Source organism: Bacillus rossius, chromosome 16 (genome assembly GCF_032445375.1).
Source record: "Bacillus rossius redtenbacheri isolate Brsri chromosome 16, Brsri_v3, whole genome shotgun sequence".
NCBI classification, from domain to species: Eukaryota; Metazoa; Arthropoda; class Insecta; order Phasmatodea; family Bacillidae; genus Bacillus; species Bacillus rossius.
This window is the reverse complement of record NC_086343.1, coordinates 29,747,257-29,771,636: the sequence shown is the minus strand read 5'-3', so window position 1 is coordinate 29,771,636 and position 24,380 is coordinate 29,747,257.

Sequence of the window (24,380 nt, the reverse complement as noted above, 5' to 3'; positions counted from 1 at the left end):
CATCGTCACCCCTCTTAATGGAAAATACCCACTTGGCTGTGAGTGTTCTCTGTCCAGCTCGCTTCACTGGGGTCCAAGTCTGATTTTCATCATGAGCACTTAGTTCTTCTTTAACGGCTTGCAACCATTCATTCTTCTGCGAACTCTTCATTGCCTCATCAAATGATGATGGTAATACAAATTCCATTAAATTGGCTTCTAAATTCAAATTTCTCCTGGGTCTCAGATTCATTGGTTCACATGGAGAATCATTGAGGGTATGTGATGGTTCATAATTAGGATCATCATTCTTACAACTGAGCATACTTTCCTCATTCTCATTCAGTGAGATTTCATTTAAAGAATTATCACTCAAAGCAGGGTCGTTTTTGAGTATGACTTCAGAGTTATCCTGTTTGACATTTTCATCACTTTCTTCTATGAATATTTTTGCTATATTCTGTCTTTGTTCAGGATATTTATTCTCATCAAAAACAACATTTCTTGATACTTTAATTCGTTTTGTTTTCATGTTGAACATTCTGTAATTGGTATTATCATATCCAACCAATATCATCTTTTCACTTTTTTTTTCTAATTTGGTCCGCAACTGATCAGGAATATGTACATATCCTTCACTACCAAATACTCTTACATGCCCCAAAACTGGTTTGACTCCATTCCACAACTCTGATGGCGTTTTGTCTGATGTTTGGCTAGATGAGGTTCTATTAAGCAAATAAACTGCACAATTTATGGCTTCTGCCCATAAATCCAAAGATACATCACGTGCATACAGCATGGATCGAGCGCTTTCTACTATTGTTCTGATATCTCTTTCTGCACGCCCATTTTGTTCTGGGGTATATGGAGCAGTACATTCATGAACAATTCCTTCTTTATCTAAGTAGTCTTTAAATGCAGTATTAATATATTCACTTCCATTATCTGTATGCAAGGCTTTTACACTGTGCAGGTATTTGTTTTTCACAATTGCATTATATTTCTTGAAATATTCAAGAGTATCGCTCTTATTTCTCATGAAGTACACATGTCTGTAGCTGGTTGCCGCATCCTTGAATAATAAAAAATACCTCATACCTTGAACCGATGTATGACTCATTGGACCACATACGTCACTATATACTAGGTCACCAGGTTGTAGTTCTGCCCGACTTGATTTCTAAAATGGAAACCGAGATTGTTTCCCATAAGCACATGCTTCACACACTAAGTCAGTTTCATTACTTTTTTCAATATTTAAACCTTCAACTATATTGTTCACGCTCATTTGTTTTATTTCTTTAAAGTTTAAATGTCCTAATCTTTCGTGCCATTTTTTAATATCACTTTTATTTTTCTGCACTAAGTTGCATGTGTCAGGAACAACTGTTTCAATGTCCAGTTCATATAAATTGTTCAACTTCATTTTTGCACACATCACAACTTCATCACCATTGTAAATTAGAGCATTACTGTCCTTCTTTACAATGGCATAACCTTTTCTTGTTACCATGCCTTCAGAAACTAAATTTCTTCTTAAGTTAGGCACATGTAGTACTTCATGTAACATGCTTAGCTCCCACTGTCCATTGACACATCTTTTTATTAAAATTTTTCCAATTCCACATACTTCTATGGACTCTTTGTTCCCCAATGTCAATGATTTCTGAGTACAAGCTGTATATTCTTCAAAAAATTATTTTCTATATGTCATATGGGCCGAAGCACCACTATCCAAGATCCAGGTGTCTTCTTCTGAACCACTGCCTATATTTGACTCATCAACTACATTAAAAGCTAGCATGGTATTCTTACCTTCAGCTGGTTTCTTATGTATTTTCTTTGGTGCACGACATTCTCTGGCAAAGTGCCCCCTTCTTCCGCAGTTGCAACATTCAAAACGATGCTTCGCAGGTTTCTCTTTGCTAATTCCACTTGTACTCAGAAATCATTGACATTGGGGAACAAAGAGTCCATAGAAGTATGTGGAATTGGAAAAATTTTAATAAAAATATGTGTCAATGGACAGTGGGAGCTAAGCATGTTACATGAAGTACTACATGTGCCTAACTTAAGAAGAAATTTAGTTTCTGAAGGCATGGTAACAAGAAAAGGTTATGCCATTGTAAAGAAGGACAGTAATGCTCTAATTTACAATGGTGATGAAGTTGTGATGTGTGCAAAAATGAAGTTGAACAATTTATATGAACTGGACATTGAAACAGTTGTTCCTGGCACATGCAACTTAGTGCAGAAAAATAAAAGTGATATTAAAAAATGGCACGAAAGATTAGGACATTTAAACTTTAAAGAAATAAAACAAATGAGCGTGAACAATATAGTTGAAGGTTTAAATATTGAAAAAAGTAATGAAACTGACTTAGTGTGTGAAGCATGTGCTTATGGGAAACAATCTCGGTTTCCATTTTAGAAATCAAGTCGGGCAGAACTACAACCTGGTGACCTAGTATATAGTGACGTATGTGGTCCAATGAGTCATACATCGGTTCAAGGTATGAGGTATTTTTTATTATTCAAGGATGCGGCAACCAGCTACAGACATGTGTACTTCATGAGAAATAAGAGCGATACTCTTGAATATTTCAAGAAATATAATGCAATTGTGAAAAACAAATACCTGCACAGTGTAAAAGCCTTGCATACAGATAATGGAAGTGAATATATTAATACTGCATTTAAAGACTACTTAGATAAAGAAGGAATTGTTCATGAATGTACTGCTCCATATACCCCAGAACAAAATGGGCGTGCAGAAAGAGATATCAGAACAATAGTAGAAAGCGCTCGATCCATGCTGTATGCACGTGATGTATCTTTGGATTTATGGGCAGAAGCCATAAATTGTGCAGTTTATTTGCTTAATAGAACCTCATCTAGCCAAACATCAGACAAAACGCCATCAGAGTTGTGGAATGGAGTCAAACCAGTTTTGGGGCATGTAAGAGTATTTGGTAGTGAAGGATATGTACATATTCCTGATCAGTTGCGGACCAAATTAGAAAAAAAAAGTGAAAAGATGATATTGGTTGGATATGATAATACCAATTACAGAATGTTCAACATGAAAACAAAACGAATTAAAGTAACAAACGATTGCACAGCAAGAATACATAACAGTCATAGACATCTATACAAAAAATATGTAACACAATGGGCAACGACAACGTGGATATTCAACCAAGATCAAAATTTTCTTTTTCTTTTTTAACACTCCCACTAAAATTTTACATCATGAGAGCAAAAAAAAAATATTTTACATTCAAACATTACACTATTACAGCTTATCCATTATTTGTTCTCTTAGAAAGACAAAAGGTTGAGTGGGCAATGGCTTTGTTAATATATCAGCAAGCTGATTCTTACTTGGGACATAGGATATATTTATTACACCATTCTCCACTTGTTAAAAAAGAAAAAGAAAATTTGGTCTTGGTTGAATATCCACGTTGTCGTTGCCCATTGTGTTACATATTTTTTGTATAGATGTCTATGACTGTTATGTATTCTTGCTGTGCAATCGTTTGTTACTTTAATATAAAACATATTAAAGTATATTTTCTCAGTTTTATTCACTAAGAAACCCTAACTTTAATATGTTATGTATTCTTGCTGTGCAATCGTTTGTTACTTTAATATAAAACATATTAAAGTATATTTTCTCAGTTTTATTCACTAAGAAACCCTAACTTTAATAGGTTATGGGCCCAGGAAACTCTGAAAACTGAAGAATTAAGAAAACAGCAAAGAAGAAGTCATAATTTGCATTTTCGAATAAATCACACCATATAACCTCCAAATGGAACGAACTTTGAGTGTGGATAAATTTGACGGAAGAAACTTCAGGCAATGGAAATTCCAGATAAAATGTGCCCTGAAAGCAAAAGGAATCGATATTTCTATACAAAGAACAGAAGCAAATGCGGATGCATGGCTAAAAAAGGATGGCATGGCTATGTACATTATCACGTCGTCGATGGATTTAAATCAAATAACCCTAATAGAAAACTGTGAAACCGCCTTGGAAATTATGTCGAAATTAGAATCCATATATGAACAAAAAAGAGAATTGAACAAAATGTTAATTCATGAACGGTTTTACCAGTATAAAATGTCACCAAGTGACAGTGTTGCACAACATATTGCAAAGGTTGAAAATCTCGCAAAGCAACTCAAGGAAAGTGGTGAAAGCATCAGCGACAATGCTATAATCACGAAAATATTGGGAACTCTGCCTCCTAAATATAGATCACTTAGGCAAGCATGGATGTCGCTTTTTTAACAGATTTTATATATTCCGAGTGCGAGTTTGCACGAGTGAGTGGGAATCAGAGATTAGAGAAAGAGTTACAGATAGAGCATTAGCTCTGAGCACTGTGGCCAGTTTGTTCAAGTTAGAAGATGGCGGCCATTTGTTTATATAGTATATAGAAATGTAGTTTACTACATACTCTTGTACACAACCATTTTTCTCGAGTCAACAGTCTTTATTTGTTTAATATTCATGCACTTTTCCACCACCATACATACATCACTTACGAGAAAATGCGATTTTCTTCATGTCACAATATGGCGGCGACTTTATTTCCCCCTTATGTCCCCTGGTTTAAGCAGACATACCTACAAACTGTGTTTTATGCTCCATCTGTAACTTTCTCTAATCTCTGGTGGGAATAGGGGAAGCCTACGAATCACTCATCCTTCTGGACATACCCGAATACTCACGTTGGCAAGCCTTCTTTCAACAGACGAGAGAGCCAAACGAACGATCGTGCATCTTCGGTTTTTTTCCCCCTTTATTTAAATAAATATACAACTCATGATAACTAATGGTTAATTAGGTTAGGTTAGCTACATTATAAATACTTTAAAACATTGTGGACGGTTGATTTGGTTAGGATAGCTACATAATTAAAAAGTTATTTGCTAAGCAACGATAAAAAGATTTTACAGTATTTTTAATGTAGCTATACTTACCTAAATAACCAACCATCCACAATTTTTTAAAGTATTTACATATAATTACTTCTTGCTAATTTTAAGAATGACATCTTATAAGTTAAACCCGCGCATTTGGAGAATAGATGCCCGCGAATTATTTTTCCCCAAATAAATACACCTGCTGTGGTACGGAAAAAAAAAAAGCGATCATGAACTTGGGGAACGTCGGGAGTTTGGCTCTCTCGTCTGTGAAAAGAAGGCTTGCCAACGTGAGTATTCGGGTATGTTCAGAAGGACGAGTGAATCGTAGGGTTCCCGTGGGAATAGTTGGGGCTGACCAGGGGTCTGTGAGCCGGGCGACAGCCAGCGCCGACCCGACTGCGCAGGTGGCTGCGTGGCACCGGGCCGGGGGCGGGGGCCGGGATGCCGCCGCCGGGGGCGGATCCCGCCGCGAGCGCCGCCCCCGCACAGCCGCCGCCGCCGGCGCTCGCGTGGCGGCGCTCCGTGCTCAGGAACTACATATGAGCTCTCTCCGTCATTCCTGCGCACCTCCCAGTGTACACACGTGTCGTTTACAATACATTAAAGTATATCCATTATAACATAGCATTGTTAGTTATTAAGTTTTGTTGACGTGATAACGTCTTATAAATCGATGAACGCCGGCTGCACGCACGAAAAATTGTCACGTTCCGCCTGAGCCGAGCGTGCAAGAACCGGCCAACCACCGTGCGAGAAAATCTTCTATAATATCAAACAGGTTAAGGCGGGCTTTTAAACTAATTGTTCGTGATTATATTTAAACAAATTATTAAAATTATTATTTGCAAAAACTGTAAATAATATTTGAAAATAAAAAAGTATGCAATTTTTCATCAATGTTTTCTCTTGACGTTATCGCGTAAAATTATTGTCCGTAAACCGACTTTACAGACAAACCCGCTTTTAATAATGTCCAGAGATTTTATCTAAAAATTAAGTTCACCAATAATTGGCAAAACTAAAAAATGTTACAAATACGTTATTATGATTCGTGTTTAAGTTAATTTAGTAAGGGCTACTATCTGAAACAAAATTTCATCACAGTTAACTTATATTGTTTTGATAATGTTAGCAGGCTTTCACCGCCATTGTCTGAAGTAGCTTGGCTTCTGGGTTGTAGCCGTGACCTTAGCGAATAATTCACCGACGTTTTCGGTTGACGTTGCAGTCGCCATCATCAGGGAGCAGAACAGTTACCTACTGCTCCCTGATGATGGCAACTGCGATGTCGACCGAAACGTCGGTGAATTATTCGGCAAGGACACGGCTACAACCTATATTGTTTTGACTTGTGGCATCAATTTATTAGTAACACTAAATAACTAGTTCTTCCTGCCGATTAAACGTGCAGAGCTTTAAATTCTCCACATGTGAAATAAAGTCTACCAATTAGATGTATGCTTCTGTTTATTTTAGTCTTACGACTCATTGACAACAGGATTCAAAACACAAACGTGCAGCAAAGAAGAAATAGGTACTGGGCAATGGCATGGATTACCAACCAATAGTACTTGATCTATTTCTGCCTCACCACGATAAAATAAATATAAAATAAATATAAATATAAATGTAGAAATAATGTTACTTAAGTGCAAAAAATTTTGATAATTAACTTAATGTTTGTAATCATACATATAAGAACAATGCTGCTCCATAATCAACCACAGTTCAATTTACTTCAGTAAAACACAAATGGTACAATATTTAGGGAAAATGGGGAACATTTTAAATTATGACATTATTAACACGTTTTCGTTTCATGTATTAAACATAAATTTGAATTTGCATAACTGTGTGCTAGTGATGAGTTATATTTCGTATGTCAGTAGATAATTAACCAGCCCTCAAACTCAATAATATAATTTGCCCTAACCACCAACCTAGCGCGACTGTGATCACCTTGGTATGAGGCGAGTCATCCGATCAATCAATCAGATGGATTTGTGTGAGAAATATAGCAGACATGGCCATTCTAAGGAGGGTTTTAGGGTACTCTCTCCTCAGAAACCAACCCATTATATATTTATAGTAGTTTTTCTCTAGGACAACAAGAAAAAAGAGTTAGTGAAATCATCTTTATCGAAATTCAAACAAGAGTACCCGCGATTTCGATTCCGATGATGTAACCTACTTAGGGATACTAAATAAAGCAAATAAAAGCAGTCCATAGCTGATACCACACTGACAATGACTAAAGGCCTACAGAGAAACATCGCAAGCAAATGTATTGGTAAGTATAATGATTTTGGGCTAATAAGATTGAAAAAAAAAAGGATTTTTTTTTCATATGTATAGTATTGAAATAATAAGACAGTAAGTAGTATATAATAGGGGCGCCTGCGCCTGGGTCCGGGGCGTGGTGTGTGGTGTTGTTGACCGCCATATTGGATTGTGACGTCACGTCCATCTCTGACGTCATGGCGGCCATCTTGGATGAGCGTAACGGGGCACAGCGTAACGGGACATAACGTAACGGGACAAGTAGATCACGGCGGCCACCTTGGATCCGCCATTTTGGATGACGTAATTGTGTTCTAGAACATTCCAGCTTTTGGTTTTCCGCCATTTTTAATGATGATGTCACCGTTGCAATTTCCGTTACGGCCGCCATCTTTAACTTTTTAATTAATTATCCGATTTTAATAAAAAAAAATTTTAAAATTTATAAAAAAATTCACTTAATAAAATTTAAATTATTTTTTTATAAAAAACAAGCATATTCGACACGGAGTTCGGAGTCCTCGGTTCGAACCCGGTGAGTGCAAAAAAAACTAAAAATGGCGACAGGCTCCTTCCTCAATGGTGGATGCAGGCAGACTGACTCCCACCACTTTTTTTCAAAGCATATATATCGTCAGCTGGTATGACGACATGTCCGCCATCTTGTCTTCGTCCGCTGGAGATCACCATCTTGTTTTCGTCCACTAGAGTGTGCTGATACCATGTTAGTATAATTATCTGGTCACCACACCTTTGACCTTGACCTTGAACTTTGACCTTGACCTTGAAATTTGACCTTGACGTTGTAATTTGACCTTGACATTGAAATTGGACCTTGACCTTGAACTTTGACCTTGACCATGAAATTTGACCTTGACATTGAAATTTGACATTGACCTTAAACTTTAACCTTGACCTTGAAATTTGACATTGACCTTGAGATTTGACCTTGACCTTGAGATTTGACCTTGACCTTGAAATTTGACCTTGAAATTTGACCTGAACTTGAAATTTGACCTTCACCTTGAAATTTGAGTTTGTCCTTGAAATTTGACTGTGTCCTTGTCGACCATCATGGATCCGACATTTTATGTTCAGTACATGCTACGAGGAGCTACCACCTGCTGGAGTACGCCATATTGTGTGTGCCTGTACTTGTATTATAGAGTACATTTCCATCTGGATGATTTTATTCTAACCCGCTACAGTGCAGTAATAATTTATTATGGAGGTGCCCCCCGCCATCTTGAAATTAGGCCGCCATCTTGAAATCATGTATTAATGTAGCTAGAAAAGCGGAAAAAATCCAAAATTCATTAAATAAATTTGTAATCCATATAATGATTGATTGGATCGACTAAGGTCCTTGGTTCGATCCCTGGCCGATACAAAACAACTTTAATTTAAAAAAATACTAAAAAAGTGTTAGGTTTGAGAAAATAAAAACACCACAAGTTCTTTTAGAAAAATTTTATTACATAATTTCAATACACTACTATAAGAACAAAAAAAAACACTGACAAATTACCAAAGCCTTTTGGATTCCTCGATTCAAACAGTCTTCTTATTGTACGGACTAAGCCTTTTACATGACTTTAAATGTCTATCCGATCCGTTCATCACCACAGCCAGAGACGGACTGAAGTTCTTAGCACTTATATAGTCTCATTAGCCAGTACAACACATGAGTCAAATCAATAACCATGTTCATTATACCTCTCGGAGCATTTTTTATAATGACGATGTAAGCTATCGAGACGTGGAATTAGTTTATTGCACTTATTGCACTGAAATTGTATTCTTTGAACATTATTAGAATAACCGCTTCTTTCATGTCTGCGAGCATTTGAGGTGATAGTAAATGATGCACCACAGTATTTGCACTGATGCGAAGTACGCTCTTCATTAATTGAAGTATTCAATGCTGATGAAACTTCAGCTGATGGTGGAACAGCACATATCGTAGTCTCCTCCAGTGTTGTCAAAGGCGTTGCCAACGGGATCTGCTCCAACATCGTCGGCGCCGACGTCATGGTTCCCGTAGTCGATGGTACATCCTCCATCGAGTACGACGTAAAAGTCGGTAAAGATACAATCGAAGTCTCAAGAAAAGGCAATTACACGACTTATGCACCAGAAGAAACAAACTAGGTGATCCGTACACCGTCGACGGCAGTAACAAACTGAGCGTCCTGCTGTCTAGGACTCGTTTATATACATTAACCGGTTTGAATAATGCGCTAGTCAAATCAAGAACAATTTACTAAAATACTAGAGTCAAAACAACATTAAAAAAATAGAAGCACCATAAACAAAAAAGGAAGCACATTTGGAAGCACCGACAACGAAAAAGGAGCACATTTTGAAGCACCGACTACGAAAAGGCAGCACATATGACAGCACCGACAACGAAAAGGCAGCACATTTGGCAGGACCGACTACGAAAAGGCAGCACAGTTGGAAGCACCGACAACGAAAAGGCAGCACATTTGGAAGCACCGACAACGAAAAGGCAGCACAATTGAAAGCACCAACTACGAAAAGGCAGCACATTTGGAAGCACCATCATCGAAAAGGCATCACATTTGGAAGCACCATCAACAAAAAAAAAAAAGGCAAAAAGGAAGCACAAGTTACGAGATCTTAGTCTTAGTTATAAATCAGAATACAAGAAATAAAAACATTAAATTCTTATAATTTAAATTATTTATTTTATTGCTTTACATTATACAAATGCAAGTAAAACAAGCCATTATTGTATGTAGCCAGCATTCATCAGTTCCTTGAGTATGAAGGATATTTCTTTGATGCAAAAATAGTTTCCTGCACAAAGCGAACCATGTAGAACTCTTAGCCGGTCAACCAATATGTTTGGATCTTTCCATGATGTGTAATCATTCTCTTCTACCACCATCTTCCTTGCACCTTTATAATAAATATTATGATCTCTGGTGTCTTCCGTTTTACCACCAACCTCAGGGTAACTTTCATGTTTAAGACGGTGATCATCACAAGCTTGATCAGATTTATTTAATATATCACGTCGTTTGCACCGTTTCGGTCTCAGGACACCGCCACATTCTTCGATCTTGGAAACTTTAGGTGCTTCATCATAGTCTATGTCTTTGTCAACAGCCTCAGAGTCACTGTAACAATCACCGTAGAAGGAATCGTCTTCACCCAATTTACCGTAATAATTCGATGTTGATGATGTTGAAGTGTCTTCATCGTCTTTATGCTTCCTTTTTAGGAGTCCATCATTTTTACAAAGTAGGAAAGATCTACTTGAAATCGGCTGGAATATATTCTTACTTTTCACATTAAGGATTCTTCCATTGTCTTCATTCTTCCGTAAATCATCAACCTCCTTCAATTTAATATATTCTTACTTTTCACATTAAGGATTCTTCCATTGTCTTCATTCTTCCGTAAATCATCAACCTCCTTCAATTTAAGTTCTTGTCGAGATCGGAAGAGCCAAGAAAATTATTGTCGTAATGCAGATCACTCTTCCTTAGGCTAGTAGATTCATCGTTGTCCTCTAGCTTGTACGCAGGCTTGGCGCTACAAGTTCTGCCAAGTGTTTTTAGGCTCTCTCTCCGCGTAAACGACTTGCTACATCGAACACAACTTATCATATTGCGCAGTGGATTTATAACACAGTCATTCTTCTCGTGTTGTCTTTTATTCTTTCTCAAGATAAACTCTTTACTGCAAAACTTACACCTATGTTCTTTCGATACAGCGTCAGATCCCAAATCGGAATTCATATTAGTTACTGAGACTAATGCCAGATACCAATTGAGTGTTTTATATTAGATCCAATACTTAAATAGAAATTTTTTCATATTTCATCAGCGAGAATTAATATATCTCATGCAAAAGTACTTTATGCATGTAGTTCTGCCTTTCAACAACAGATGTCGCCGTATGTTGCTTGCAGGTAAATAATATTTAGTTCTTTTATGCGGGATATGGGATGCTCACTTACGATCGCAAAAGAAGGATGGCTTCGATAGACTCCAAGGAAAAGGAAGTTCGTCTTGCATGTTGGTGCTCCACAGATGTCTCATGGCGTAATATTAACTTGACTGAGTAATGATATTTGTTAATTCCACCTGATAAAAATATTGCAAGTTTTGATTTAGTAGCAGAAATTATCGAATTAAATGTAACTCCAAATAAAATGACATGTCTCATTAATCCAAAAAAAAACCCATGCAGAGAGTGTTATCTCAGAATAGTCAGAAACATTTGAAGTTACCACAGGAATGATTGCAAGAACACGGGAAAAACCATCAACATATTGACAAGAATAATCAGGAGCACACGGAGAAAACCATCATAATATTGGCAAGAATAATCAGGAGCACACGGAGAAAACCATAATAATATTGACAAGAATAATCAGAAGCACACGAAGAAAACCACCACAAGTTTTCTTTGATATCATAAAAATACAGAAAAAAAAATTTAAATTAAAAAATTAATAAAAAAATATATAAATAAATTCTGGCTTGTACTAGTACTCTATCTTTGCTCAACAATGAGAAGTTCACAAGCTAGCCGAATTTATTTATATATTTTTTTATTAATTTTTTAATTAAAATTTTTTTTTCTGTATTTTTATGATATCAAAGAAAACTTGTGCTGGTTTTCTCCGTGTGCTTCTGATTATTCTTGTCAATATTATTATGGTTTTCTCCGCGTGCTCCAGATTATCCTTGTCAATATTATGGTGATTTTCTCTGTGTGCTTCTGATTATCCTTGTCAAAATTTGATGGTTTTCTCCAAATGCTTCTGAATAACCTTGTCAATATTATGATGGTTTTCTCCGTGTGCACCCGATTATTCTTGATAAAATTTGATGGTTTTCTCCAAATGCTTCTGATTATCCTTGTCAATATTATGATGGTTTTCTCCGTGTGCTCCCAATTAATGTTGTTAATATTTTGATGGTTTTCTCCGTGTGCTCCCGATTATTCTTGTCAATATTTTGATGGATTTCTCCGAGTTCTTCTGATTATTTCTGGCTAGACATATGATAGTTTTCTTCGAGTGCTCCTGATTATTTCTGGCTAGAGATATGATGGTTTTCTCCGAGTGCTCCTGATTATTTCTGGCTAGACTTATGATGGTTTTCTCCGAGTGCTCCTGATTATTTCTGGCTAGACATATGATCGTTTTCTCCGAGTGTTCCTGATTATTTGCGAGAAATCGGTCTCTGCATGAAGGATTTTTTACTTAATGAGTCATGTCATGTTATTCAGAGTTGCATTTAATTAGTGAACTTCTGCTACTTAATCATCACTTGTAATATTTTTATAAGGTGGAAATTTGAAAAAGAAATCATTACTCAGTCGAATAATAATCTCTGAGAAATCTAAGAAGCACTTACAGGAAGGACGAACTTCCTTCTCCTTGGAGTCTAGCGAAGCCAACCTTCCTTTGCGATCGATAGTGAGCATTCCGCATCCCGCATTAATGAAATAGATATTATTTACCTGCAAGCAACACGTGGCGACATCTGTTGATGACAGCCAGAACTACTTGCATCAATTTGCTTTGCATTAGATAACTTAACTCTCACTGATGAAATATTTAAAAAATTCTATTTAAGAAATGGTTCCAATTGGAGAAAACTGACAGTTTGTATCTAACATTAGTCACAGAAGCTACCATGGATCATGGTATGTTATCTGCAGCTGAATCGGAAAGAAGCCGCTGTAGATACTGAGGCAAGGATTTTGTCATGAAAAGCAATGCTAGACGTCATGAGAAGAATGATTGTGCTAGAAACCCACTTCGCAACATGTTAAGCTGTAATCGATGTAGCAGGTTGTTAACACTAATTGACAGCTTAAAAAGACATGGTAGAACATGTAAAGTCAAGAATACTTACGGCATAGAGGACACCGATGGATCCACTAGACTAAAGAAGAGTGATCTGCATTACGTCAATAATTTTCCTTGTCCTGAGCGTGATGATATTAGCTCACCCGATCGTGAGGAAGAACATAAATTGAAGGATGCTAATGGCATCGGGAAGACTGAAACTAATTAAAGTATCAACACCGTGAAAAGTAAGAATACATTCAAGCCTATATTCAGTAGATCCTCCATTCTTTGTAAAAATGATGATGTACTCCTAAAAAGGAAGCATGAAGACGATGAAGACAGTTCGACATCATCGATAGCGAATTCATACGGTAATCTGGGTGAAGAGGATGTCTTCTACAGTGATTGTTACAGTGACTCTAAGGCTGTTGACAAAGGCATAGACTGTGATGAAGCACCTAGAGCTGACAAGATCGAAGAATGTGGCGATGTCCTGAGACCGAAACGATGGAAACGTCGTGTTATAATAAATAAATCTGATAATGCTTATTATGATCACTGGGACGATTGTGATATTAAAAGTATTTATAATAAACAAGCAAGTAAGATGGTGGTAGAAGAGATTGATTACGCATCATGGAAAGATCCAAACATATTGGTTGACCGGATAAGACTTCTACATGGTTCGCTTTGTGCAGGAAACTATTCGTGCATCAAAGAAATATCCTTCATACTCAAAGAACTGAGGAAAGCTGGCTACATACAATAATGGCTTCTTTTACTTACATTTGTGTAATGTTGAGAAGTAATTAAATATTGAAAGTAAAAATAAAAAGTTTTTATTTCTTGTATTCTGATTTCCAACTAAGCCTGTGTGTTTCCGCTACTGTATGTGTGTGTACGTTCCGTTTCCTGTGTGTACTGTGTGTACGTTTCGTTTCCTGTGTGTACTGTGTGTACGTTCCGTTTCCTGTGTGTACTGTGTGTACATTCCGTTTCCTGTGTGTACGTTCCGTTTCCTGTGTGTACTGTGTACGTTCCGTTTCCTGTGTGTACTGTGTGTACGTTCCCATTCCTGTGTGTACTGTGTGTACGTTCCGTTTCCTTTGTGTACTGTGTGTACGTTCCGTTTCCTGTGTGTACTGTGTAATCATTACATTTATTGCGTGTAAATTGCATGTATTGCGCGTACATTTCGTACATTGCGTGTTGGAGCCGAGTAGACTTGTATCCTTGTAGCTTCATAGACATGTAGTTTCGTAGCCATGCGGTCTTTTAGTCATGCAGTCTCGCAGCCATGTATAACTCGGAACCAGCTAGATCCTTTTAAACTCGTAGCCTTGTAGCCTCGTAGTCTCTTAGACGCGTAGCATTGTAGCCCAATATCATTGGAGCTGTTGGAGCCATTTTGAGGCCGTTTGGAGCATTTGGAGCCATTTCGAGCTGTTGGAGCCATTTGGAGCATTTGGAGCTGTTGGAGCTAAGAAGTAGTCGTTGCACGTCTATGCAGGGCTAAATGTTTATAAGATTGCTGGCTTTCGCAAGTGATTCTGTAGTAGGATAGAAATTGTGTAATAAATATTATGTTTGTAAAAGACTTTGTGGTGTTTTATTTCTCGAACCTTACACTTTTCTGGTACTTTTTAAAAATTAAAGTTTTGTATCGGCCAGGGATCTAACCAAGGACCTTAGTCGATCTAATCAATCAGTATATAGATTACAAATTTATTTAATGAATTTTGAACTTTTTCCCGAATCTCTAGCATTACAATTACGAATTTCCAAGATGGTGGTCTTGATGTCTGATAGGATGATGGTAGTAGAGGATTTAAAGTCTCTTTAAGAATGTTGAACATGGTTTATTGAAATTATTATTTTTTTTCATAAAATTAAACATTATTGCATCGATCGAGGATCGAACCAAGGACTGGAGTGGATCGAATCGATATGTAAGTTAATGAGTGATTTATTTAATGAATTTTGGATTTTTCCCGCTGTTCTAGCTACATTATTACATGATTTCAAGATGGCGGCCGAATTTCAAGATGGCGGGGCGCACCTCCATAATAAATGATAACTGCACTGTAGCGGGTTAGAATAAAATTATCCAGATGGAAATGTACTCTATAATACAAGTACACACACAAGATGGCGTACTCCAGCAGGTGGTAGCTCCTGGTAGCATGTACTGAACATAAAATGTCGGATACATGATGGTCGACAAGGACAAAGTAAAATTTCAAGGACAAAGTCTAATTTCCAGGTCAAGGTCAACGTTCAAGGTCAAGGTCAAATTTCAAGGTCAGGGTCAAAGTTCAAGGTCAAGGTCAAAATTGTGGTGACCAGATAATTATACTAACATGGTATCAGCACACTCTAGAGGACGAAAACAAGATGGTGACCTCCAGCGGGTGATTTTAAGATGTCGGCCGTCACGAAAAGTGCAACGGTGTTTTAAGGATTTTTTTACTATTTAATTAGGTTGATTAATTTTTTAATGATTTTTAAATTTTTTCCCGAATCTCTAGCATTAAAATTACGGATTTTCAAGATGGCGGACATGACGTCATGCTCACTGGCGATATATATGCTTTGAAAAAAGTGGTGGGAGTCAGTATGCCAGCAGCCACTGTGAGGGTTGGATCGGTCGCCATTTTTTAATTTTTTTGCCTTCGCCGGGTTCGAACCGCGGACTCCGAGCTCCGTGTCGTAAATGCTTGTTTTTTTAAATATTTTATTAAAAATTTTATTAAATGAATTTTTTTATAAATTTTAAATTTTTTCATTAAAATCGGATAATAGATAAAGATTTTAAAGATGGCGGCCGTAACGGAAATTGCAACTATGACGTCATATTTCAAAATGGCTGCCGTGAAATCCTTATTTTCACTGTTGGCGGCTTAAAGCGGCTAGCTCTTAGGAGTTGTAAGCCGCTTTTAGGCATTTGGGTTTTTTCTAAGCCTAATTAACATTTTAGGATTTTCGAAATCCTAATTTTTGAATTGAGAAATTTTTTGAGTATTTTTGGCGGAATTTTTTTCCACAGAAATGGAAATTTTGGTGATTTTTGAGGGATTTTGGTCAAATTTTGCCCAATTTTGGCGAATTTTGGCACATTTTGAAGGTCAAATGTCAAGGTCAAGGTCAAAGGTCAAGGTCACAACCATCCTAGATGGCCGCCGTGACGTCACAATCCAATATGGCGGACCGGCTCTCGGCTTCACTACCTGCATCCTGTGCCAGTATGCCCATTTACATACTACTCACAAAGGCTCAATATGGACAAATATCAAACTAAAACTATACAGAGGCGGAAAACTATAAAACTAGACAACGACGGCACAGACGAACACAGAAGGCTACCTAAGACAAGACAGTTGCGACGTTTCAGGAAGTGACATCTGTTCCCGTCTTCAGGCACAGAGCGTGTCCATGCATTCACACATTATACATCAGCTAATTCTAGCCTTGCTTATTTTTCTGTTTCTTTGTGTATTCATTTTTATTGTCCATTCTTGTGGTTTATGTTTGAATTACATTAAAAAAAACATCAATGGAGTATGTCCATTAATTGTTTTAAATTATGATACTGCAATTGCTCTACATTGCCTTCCGCACTACTGAGGCGAAGGGACAAACTAAACTCCCAGTCCCGAACACGGGAAGGAAATCTTAACCCAAAAGTTAAAAACCCGTTAGGAAGTGAACCACCACTCCACCTCATTTTTATAACAGCTATAAGCGTAACGGCCTTTATATATATATATATATATATTATTTTTAAATTAATACATACTCATGCCCTTATACTTACCACAGTTTGAAGGCTAGTTTTATTTCACTTATTGTACACTAAGAGAGAAATACAGTCTTCAAGGTTCAATGGCCCAACAAAATATAAAGAGTACCCAGTTGAAATTGAGTTAAAATTAAAATAATAATATAGAAAAAAACTATTCAACAAAGTAAAGAAACTAAACTTATTTTTACTATTGCATTACCAAAATCCTATACATATTCGAGGTCCAATAAAAGAGTTATGATCAGAATATAGACACATAATAAAAGACAGAAGGAACATATATACCGAAAAGTTTTCATTCACTTAGTGAATATCACATAATTGGTTTTTTTTTTCCTTCTTTTATATGAATCTTTCAGAAGTCTACTAAAATCTCTCGGCTCGACCTCTGACCCGGAGCGCGTGGCAGGCTGTCAGCCACGCCCCCTCCAATTTTTTTCAAACCCCCCTAGAAGGCCGTCAGAATCTCCACCCCCGAGCCAACATGACCACACCATCAATTATCATTCAGTCCATTGTTTTCGCAGTTTCACATTGACCCACTCAGATGATCCAACTCCACAGTCATGTCTTACCCGGGACAAGAACCCAGAACCTCTCTCACCGGAAGTCCACGGGGTCGAATGTTTTATTAATAACTGCCATAATTCGCGCAGTATTCATAATAATCGAATTGTATGCTTAATGATTGATTTTAAATAAATTCTTAATATTTAATTTATAATTACTTCTAAAAGGTTTTATAAACTAACCAGTCCTTTTAGAAAATTGTATCAAATATTTATGTTAGTCCTGGTTTGTACTGAACGAAGAAAATCGTATGGAGTACAGTCTCAAATTAACCGTTGTTATATAGTCTTTGGTTTTAAACTTTTCATTTGTTATTGTTTCCTTCGTAAACAGATAAAATTGTTTTCTAAATAGATACTAGAGTTTTTCAGGGTACATTAAAAATAAAATTTTCATTTATTTATTGATGATATACTGAAAATGAAGTGTTTTAAGACAAATGTTCTAAACTAGTAGTTTCTTTATTTACACGCCTGTCTGTCATTAAAATATTAGACAGAAATAGGAATATACAAAGTTACCAATATTTATTTGAAAGGTATGTATTATTTTTTTTAATCATGGGTTATATCTTTTAATTTTCCGAAAATTAACGGAACTGTAAAAAAAAAGTACGTTAGAAGTTAAACTGTAATATCTTATTAATGAAATTGCAAACAAATTTGTTGTCTGTAAAGTCTGTTTACAGACGATAGTTTAACGTGACGTCATAACAAAACATTGATGAAATGATTGTATACTTTTATGAATAAAATTGAATCATTTTTATTGAATTATCATTATTTTGTATGGATACAAAGAAGAAGTGAAATGAAATCTGCTATTTAATTGATAAATTTATTTTATTTGCACTCATTAATTCAAATATGTTTATTACTTAACGAAGATATTATTTTAACTATAACTTTTATACATGTTTGCTATTTAACTTCAAGATCGTCGAGAAATTTTTACGCTTTTTCGCAATTACACATTTAACGACGAAGTTTGTTTGTTGTGAAATTAAAAGTAGAATTTAATAAAAATGTCCTTGCAGTTAATAAAATAAGTATTAGTAAGTTTAAGAAAGAATTTCGGCTTTAATCTCCAACCCAGACGCTCGTGGTGCGCTGGGGCAGAGATTAAAATTTGTCGAGAATATTTTATGTTTTGATGTTTTTCAGTACTCAAAATGATATGCAATTGTGGCCCCGGGCACGAAATTTTATTTATAATTGATTAATAATAACGCCCCTCACGATAAACAAAGGAAAATATGACTTTACTAGTGCCTGGTTGTCGTGGACGCTGATAGATAGCGCGATTCATTCGGTTCGAGTCCGTCATCGTAGATGGAAGCACCATAGGGGAATAATATTATTTTGTTTTTATAATACAATTTAACAACAAAAACGCATCCCAAATTCACCAAACGTATTTATAATGTGTTACAATATTTTTTCTAACATTGTGCAAATGATACCGGGTGTAATTTAAATTATCTGTAACTGTAAAACACCATTGTTCGTACAAAAACATATTTGAAAATTCAGCATTACTTTTATAATAGCTGTACTGATTGTGTTGAAAATCAGTGGTCGATCGTTAAATTACATAATATTTACAATTCAAAGGACGAAAACATGATTGAAAAGTCAAATCGATGGTTGTTCCAATTGAGTGGAAGAGAGATAAATGCGGCGCAAGCGTACAATGAGCGAAATGGGACACATCGTAGTGGGACAATGTGCGTTACGGGACACTTTTTCGTGCGTGTAGCCGGTTTTCATCGATTTATTAGACATTTTCACGTCAAAAATTAAAAACTGCAAAGTAAGAACTTACAATTAATTGGTTTACAAACTATTAGGTATGGTTATAGTTTGGACTGCTGCTTGCAGGGGTCACATGCCAGTCGCTGCGCTGCCCGGTAGCGGAAGTTAGAAAGCGACAGGAAGTCCGACGTCCCGTTGCTGCCCAGAAAGCGGCCTTGTTCAGTAAAGAGACCCCAGGGGTGAGTGCAGAAGGCCTGTCACTCGATACAACCATCACAAGAAATCCACGGGAAAGCTAAAACAATTCCTAAAGCCTGTTAGACTGCAACAAGGTATACCCGCACCAGCAGTTTCTCCCTTGTGATTGGCAGCCGTCTGCGAGATAAGTCGTCTTGTTAGAGCGAGCTACTAAGGACGCTTTTGCCTCCGCACTGGATGACTGTGTTTGGTGCTGCAACCTGAAAGAAACCCACCCAATAATGAAACACAGACGATGCTACAGTGTTTCATCATTTGCTTATCTCGAAATCTTTTCGTGAAATTTGCATCCCCCTAGCTATCGCCAATGAGATTACAAACCAATTTTGGTAAAAATAAATCACGTGTCGTAAATTATTAAGTCGTGCTTCCCACGCTATACGCATGTTTATCGGATTTGGAAACCACATCACAAATTCGTAGAAAGTGTGTTTTCCATCAATCTCTATCATGTGGGTGGCCATTTAGAAGGAACTTACAATTCATTTCTTCCCAATTTCTTCCTGAAATGTGAACAGAGACAATATGGCATTGTAAGACAGGGTCTTTAAGAATTTACAAGAATTAATTAACAACATAAATTAAACCTGAGATACATTTTAAGCAAACCAAAATTAATTCCTAACTTTGAAACTTATCTTTAGAGACAGTATTCAACAGAAGTGGCAGTATACCAGTTGTGATAACGTTTAAAGACCCTGAAGCCAAATAAATTTAGTTTAACCTACAAAATATCAAATATGCTAAAAATTAAAGTTAAATTACAAGGCACCTGAAGTTTTTCCTGGGGGTTGTTTTAAGTTCATCGATACAGTAAAATATATTGTTACTAAATCGATTATCATTCATTCTCGATTTTAAAAATGCTGCAGTGTGGCGGCACTTCCAGAGCTCCACTGCAGCACCGGGTTGTGTCACACACAGGACCGTGTCTTGCCTTGGACTCACCTATAACACAATAAATTAAGAAGACAAACTTAGTTCACATAAATATTTGATAGCTACAGATTGTATTTTTGTGGAGTTTTTTGGTGTTGTTCAATGAAATATAATAATTATGTGGCTTAAAACTTAAGTTGATAAACTGCAGATCACTAAAGAGGCCTTAGATATTTTTTTCCCTCGGGTATGTGCGGAGGAGCCGCCATCCAGTATGACGTCCGGGTTCGACACCCGGCGGATCAAACCCGTGTCTTCCGCGAGGGGAAAGAAGCTGCTGGTGACGCAGTGAGCCGTGGTTTTCTGTGGGATGCTCCCTCCCCTCTGCCCAGACACACTCCGACACTGCTCCGTCTCACTGCTTCGCTCCCGCGCTGCTGGAAGTGTTCCCCTGGAACTGACAAGGAACCCTGGACACTAATTATCCACCGCTGTTCGTACATTTGTAAATGTGCGAGGTTAGACCTGATTTACCAAATTCATCTGGGATATTTAATGAACTTCCGCAATCTTGTCAAACCTTAAACGAAAACACTCATTTCTTTCACGTACGTGGTTTCTCTGGATTCGAAAGACGGCGTATCTTCTACGAATGTGCAGTCATCTGGAACCGTGCATAGAGACCCGGAAATTTCGAAAATTCATTTGGTGTCGGTTTAAAATCGACTACTTGCTAGTCCACTTACTGATTCGTTACTGCGAAAAATCTTTTTTTTTAATGGGTAATCCTTATTCGGTCCTTCGCTCTGCACGTTGGAGGGTCTAAAGCATTGTGATCCAGTCATTAAAGGAATGCAATGTTTGCAAACTACCCTTGCGACCAAAATGGTAATTTTGTGAAATATCGGGTCTCTAACATTGATAGCCATTCGTATAGTTTATGCTGATTTTATTTTGCAACAAAAATTTAAAAAGTCTGAAAACTTGAGTTAATTTGGAACAGCGTGGTCGCTGACGACAGAGACACCCACGGGATGCAGTGGTTGGTCTGTGCCGTGCGGTCGAGCGCATAGAGAGTTGTCGTGTTCGCAGCTCGGGTACCGCTCGGCTGTATCCGGTCTGGCGCGTGCGGCTGCTGTCTGATTGGCTGCTGGTGGCTCGCCGCATCCTCAAGTCGGACCCGCGCAGAGGTCAGTCCGAGCCCCGAGCTCGCCCGCAGCGCCATCACCGGCAAACACTCTTCAAACACTCCGTGTACATAAGACTCTGTCCCATATATTCATTCTAACAGTACCAACTGTATGCGTTATAGAAGTTTGGTCCGAGGTCACAATTGAAGAGTAACTCAAACAGTTTCTGACAATGCATGCGCGAGTACTTCTATGTTGTTTTCTCGCTTGCAGTGCCACCTGTGAAAAATTGCGCGACCCCTGAGCGTAAATGGTTTTTGTGTTTTGTGTCCTGCGATTCACTAAGAGTGAATCTATAATTTCCAGTCCGACGTGAGTTTAGTTCAAAGTTCAATTGTGATACCCCCCTGTTCGCAAAATAAAAAATCCGCAATTTGGTATTTGACAGTCGACAGAAGTCTTTTTCGTTGGCCTCCGCGTTCACCTGACATAACGCCATGCAAATATGTCATTTGGGCTACGTTATGATTTGCCAGAGTTGAGACACATAATTGAAGAAGCTATTTCTTCCATTACTCCGGACGTGATGAAGCATGGGAATAATTGGACTTTACGTTAGATGTGTGCCGTATAACTAAAGCTGCACATATTGAACATTTTGTATGAAAATCTAGGTTAGTTTACCTTCAATTACATGTACAATCTGTTGTAAATAGTCGAAATTAAAATCGTTATAGTACACCATTGAATTAGAACATTCTTCTTATGGACAACCTGTATTATCTTGAGGATCTGGAAAGCGATCTAACAGTTAGGTAACCTCAAAAATGTCATTTATCAGTTGCGCAAGTAATGGAGTGTTGTGAAATAACATACAAAGTAGAAAAGCTGGTAAAACATCACCAGGAAATAAATGGAATGCCGTGCCGACTGAAAGACGAGATGATATTATTTTCTTATCTTATCCGAGTTATCGGAGATTTTCCTTATCCGAGGTCGCCGTGGACCACATTCACTTGGTCTCTGGCGACTCCGCTGTACTGCGTGCGCCGCGCTCTGCTGAGGTGGAGTCTCCAGTCCCGGAGAGGCAGGGCCGAGGCAGCTCGCGCCGTGATTCGTCACAAGGGCGATTTCCCCTTCCCTTTCTCCGAACTTTGCATAAAAATTTCAATAGGCTTAAAAAATAATTAAATAAAATTAAATAAATAAAATAGTTAAGTAGTTAAATAAAATAGTTCCTGTTCATCCCATATTTTTGAACTTTATAAACAATATTAAAACAATTTAAACTTTCATTAATTTTAATGTTTTCTCTAAATGTTACGTTCCATTATTTGAATATTTAGTAATGCATGTTTTTTGTGTATAATCTATTATCCTTCTTTACTCATAATGCGGTTAATTTACATAATTAACTTTTAAAAAATGTGTTATTTTACTTGTATATAACAATTTCTCATGTATCTAGTTAAGGTGGGTTCAAAAATATAAATAATTTTTCTTGTTTTATTCTAAAACATCTAACTTTTAATTTAAAATAAAATTAAAACTAGAATTTTTACCAATTTTCACTAAAGGATTTAAAGAAATCAGAACAACTTTTGGGTTGGGCTTTGTTCGCAGTAACTTAAATAATCCCAATATTTTAGGACTGGAAATAAAAAATTCTTCAAAATATCACCTTTCTTTTAATCTTCTAGTAGAATGTACTGATATACACATCTTAAATTTTAGTTAAATCAGGGATTCTAAAAAGGTTCTATTAAAAATGCCTAATTTTTAACTTGAGAGTGAATTCGCACTCAAAAAGTTATCAGAACTCAAAAAATGCCTTCTACTTCTTTAGTCGATAGCCGTACTGAAACGTGGCATTCAAATGTTTCATGAACCAGATTTAAATATATATTACAAATTATTAAATATTATTGGTTTATTTTTATATAATATACCTTGTACCAAAATTTAAAAGTTCCGGAAGTCTCTCTGCCACCCTAAACCAGGAAGACAAATAAAGTAAAAATAAAATCATAATTCCCCCTTATTAATTTTATTTGCTAAAACTTGAAAATGGTCAGATTCAAATAATTGGCCCAACTCAACAGGCTGACAAAGTTCGAGACGAGGTAAGGTAATCCCATTTGGTTGGTGCTACCTTGGACCGACCCATCAGCAGATGTCCTTGAGGTGGACCATCATGTGGTACCTCACGAAGATATACTATAGCAGCATATCCTAACTCTGAACTACCAGAGAAACCATGAAGTTAGAGCAATGAGTCTCGCGTACCTACAAGAGGTCCCCTGACTATAGTAACTTCCTCCACTAAAGACAGCTCCTCCTTGAAACGAGTTCACCTCACCTGTAATCTGGCAGTTAATTTGCCATCACAGTCAACACCTTCTAGCCACAACTCTTGCATCATTGATATTTCCAGTAACAACAGAGTTGATGATAGCCAACCTAGTGGATCAAATATTCTTACCACATCAGATAGAATGCCCCTCTTAATGCAGCTGCTACTCATGGAGTGTACATGGTAAGAAAAGGTATTTAACCTAGCATTCCAATTAATACCAAGTACCGTCAGAATTGAATGCCCTTCAGTATCGAACAAATGAGCAATAGGTTGTTGTAGATGAGATTGTGGCAATTGGGCAAGAAACTCTGGACTGTTGTTGGCAAACTTATGAATGTTGCAGCCACCAGACTTGAGACGACAAAACAGTTCTTGTTGTAATTGCACGGCCTCCTACAGTGTATCTGCACCATCCACATTAGTGTCAGCCACAATAACACCTGGTGCACGGGGTACCTTGGTTTCTCATCTTCTGCAAGTTGGTGAAGTGTTCGCATGGCAAGAAACGGTGCTGCCGAGACACCATGTGTTACAGTTTTCAACCGATATTCGCCAAAGGATTCTGCTATAGTCCTGTTGTTGTGGAACC